Below are 3,873 nucleotides of genomic sequence, written 5' to 3'. Positions count from 1 at the left end.
TGCCTGCAATGCAATAATACAAAAACACATAAAAAATACCAATAACTTGAGTCCAAAACACGAACTTAAGCTTGAAATGAAGCGTTCCAAGTAGATATAAAATCCACTTATCACACCCCCAAACTTGAATCGATGTTTGTCCTCAAGCATAAACAGACTCAAAACTACAAAACAAACCTAATGCATGAATGCAACTACGTGAATGTAACTAAATGATAATGCAATCAATCCCCTCAGAATAACCATAACCAAATGAATAAGCCAGTGCCTCTAAGAATGTAATGACTCAAAATAGAGCTCGAATAAATCCCACAAACCAACTCACAAACCAGAAACGTGCGTGTGTGGATGCTTAACATATATACTCTCGACACTAGATCAATAACCATAACTTATCTATCATCAAAATAATCACAAGTTTATAAAAATAATAGACATTGAACGTATAATGACTCACAACACCTCCTTCCTACTAGAGTTATACAAGGATTCATGCTATTATTGAACACATAACAAAGATGCTTATTTGATTGTGCAATGAATGAGGTCCCAAAAGACTTATATAATAATACCCATGTAGTGAGCGTTAGGTTAGCGAATCCCAGACTATAAAAGCCTTAGGTCACTAGGAACAAAGTCCCCTAGAATTTAATAACTGGAGTATTAAAGAGCTCACTCTTGATCAATTATGCATAAACACATACTTTTTCTTTTCTTTTTTTTCCCAACAATTTCTGAATGAGTGTGTTTCGCTCCATCTCATTCAACCCTAGACTACTCATAAAACTATGAGCCGGCTACTAGCCATTTGACGCCTAGCCTTACAACAACTAGCAATGAAATCCAAGTTTTTCTCCAGTTTAAAAATTCAATGTTCTTTTTATCATTACGAGAATACCACAAATTCTAAATATAACCAAGTGATTAAATCTCAACAACAAACAAGTATGATCATGATCTAGATCAAAAGCAACCCTATAAGACTTTGTGAAAATATTTGTTTCCGGCATACAAATCAATTCATTAGGACTTAAACATCCCTCTATTCGCCATCACTACACTCACATCAACATCAACCAATCAATCAGAAATAGCTCAACCTAAGGGATCATGTTATATGCATACAAATGCAACTACATGGACTCACATAATAACCTAAACAAATATGTCCTATATGAACAATTATGCAAAAATATGAATGAAATACAACTAAACATGCTAAACATGCAACATGAATCTATATGAATCTATATGGATACACACAAACTAATCCTTACATTATCACCCCCAAGCTTAAAATTTTCAATGTCCTCATTGAAGGTAATAATAAGGATTTCAGGCATACCTAGTCGACGGAAAGATCACCCTCCTCGGGTGGAGGATCAGGTGGTCAATCAACCTCGACACCAGTGTCTCGGGAAATAGTACCGAGAGCATGTGCCAAATCTGCAGCAAAATGATGGCGAATATCATGCATGGACTCCATACGCCTAGTCACTCACATGTACTACTCATCACCAACACCAGTCCTATCAACTACCTACCGCACATGAGAAGAACCCTCTGTAGGCACAAGAAGATCCGTCCAACCACTCTTTACATCATCAAAAACATATCCCAACCCCTTATCATGGGTTGCACCTAAGAATGAATAACTCAAGTGATCAGGCAGTCGGTTGAGCTCAAGTGTGGGAGCTTTTTCAATAGATGGTTCAAAACACTCCTGAGAAATTTTCAGCTCTGCTAACCCAAGAGAATCGAATGGCATATCCAACTTTCTCTTCCACGGAGGTGCATTCAAAACCTGTATTTGCTCTGCTCCTTCTTCATTTTCAATAATTAATTCCCCTATTAAGTATCTCTCTAGGGTCTCTGACTTTGGCAATTGCTCAAGTTCCAAATTCACTACAGAGTCGACCCACTCTACTTTAAAGCATTCCTCTTTAGTTGTGGGTAACTTTATTTCCTTGAACACATTAAAAGTGACCTTCTGATCATGAACCTTCATCGTAATCTCTCCTTTTTGCACATCAATCATAGTTCGGCCTGTAGCTTAGAATGGTCTTCCCAAGATGATGGAAATCTTCTTATCTTCCTCAAAATCAAGAATTACAAAGTCAGCAGGGAAGATGAGTTTATCCACCTTGACCAAGACATCATCCACTATACCTCGTGGATAAGCAATAGAACGATCGGCCAACTGCAAGGACATATATGTCGGTTTCGGATCAGGTAGACCAAGCTTCTTGAAGATAGATAAGGTTATCAGATTGATGCTAGCTCCCAAATCACATAAACACTTGTCAAATGACAAGTTTCCGATGGTGCAAGGAATAGTAAAGCTTCTAGGATCTTTAAGCTTCGGAGGCAACTTCTGTTATAGCACAACACTGTATTCCTCCGTAAGAGCAACAGTCTATAAGTCATCGAGCTTCACTTTCCGAGAGAGAATACCTTTCATAAACCTCGCATAGCTAGGCATATGTTCAAGAGCTTCAGCGAAAGGTATGTTGATATGAAATTTCTTGAACACCTCCAGAAATTTAGCAAATTGCTACAGCCTTTTAGGAAAATGAGGTGGAGGATAGACCTATTTCTCCCCTGTATTACCCTCAGGAGGAGTGTGTTCCACAGTTTCCTTCCTTGGTTCCACCTCAGCATCCTTCAGCACTTCTTCTTCAGCCCCAACTTCATTTTCTGAAACTTGAGATTTTTCAGGCTCTTCGTCTTGCTGAATTTTGGGGCTTGCGACCTTCACAGACCTCAAGGTGATGGCGTTCACCTGTTCTTCACCTTCCCTTTTACCTAGATTGGCTTCTGTATCACTAGGAAGCATTCTTGGTGGTCGATTCAATAAGGCGTTAGCAATTTTCCCTATTTGGTCCTCCAGAGTCTTGATAGAAACAGCCTGGCTTTGGAATATAAGAGCCTGGTTTTTGCACATAAGCCTCAACTCCTCCAATACAGATTTTTCATTTGAATATTGAACTGCACCTCCACGAGTTTGTTGTTAAAGTTGGAGTTGTTGTCTTGGTGCAAATTGTTGCTGAAAACCAGGAAGATTGAATTGCTTATTTCCAAACTGCTAGAACGACTATTGCATCGCATTCTGATTATTGCTCCATTTGAAGTTAGTAGGATGATTCCAGTTGTCAGGATGATAAGTGTCTGGAACTGGTTGTTGCGATCCCTGAAAGTTGCTCCCAAACTGAGCTGATTCACTAGATATAGCGCATTGCTCCGTCGCATGCGAACCTGCACATAGTTCACAAATACTGGTTATCTGATTAACACCATAGTTAGCTAGAGAATCGATCTTCATAAACAACTCCTTTAATTGAGCAGTGATAGTCGTAGCTGTATCCACTTGAAGAACTCATGCTACCTTTCCATGTGGCAATCTCTGAGTTGGATACTGATATTCATTAGCAGTCATCAGTTCAATTAGATCATAAGCTTCATCGTAGCTCTTAGCCCATAAGGCTCTACCTGATGTTGCATCGAGCATGGGTTTGGACTGTGCTCCCAAACCATTATAAAAATAATTGGTGATCATCCAATCAGGCATTCCATGATGAAGACACTTCATAAACATCTCCTTGTAGCGCTCCCAAGCTTCATATAAAGATTCTCCTGATTGTTGCGCAAATTGAGTAAGAGCATTCCTGATTGCAGCTGTCCTTGCCATAGGGAAGAATTTAGTGAGAAAATTTTGAGTAAGATCTTCCCAAGTAGTAATCGAACCAGCTGGTAGAGAGTGTAATTAGCTCTTAGCCTTGTCCCTCAGAGAGAATGGGAATAGTCTCAGCTTCACAGCATCTTCAGAAACACCGTTGAACTTGAAGGTGTCGCATATTTCAATAATATCCCTAA

General features: G+C 39.2%; 1 non-coding gene across 1 annotated transcript; it reads left to right on the top strand.

The window, feature by feature from the left end:
- The first annotated feature begins 3,566 nt into the window (after positions 1-3,566).
- LOC141723026 (small nucleolar RNA R71) lies at positions 3,567-3,673 on the top strand. The gene has a single exon (XR_012576019.1). It is a non-coding gene; the product is annotated as a small nucleolar RNA R71 (small nucleolar RNA).
- Positions 3,674-3,873: the final 200 nt, after the last annotated feature.

Source organism: Apium graveolens, chromosome 4, assembly GCF_009905375.1.
Source record: "Apium graveolens cultivar Ventura chromosome 4, ASM990537v1, whole genome shotgun sequence".
NCBI lineage: Eukaryota > Viridiplantae > Streptophyta > Magnoliopsida > Apiales > Apiaceae > Apium > Apium graveolens.
The sequence above is the reverse complement of the archived record's forward strand: the minus strand, read 5'-3'. Positions and strand labels throughout refer to the sequence as shown.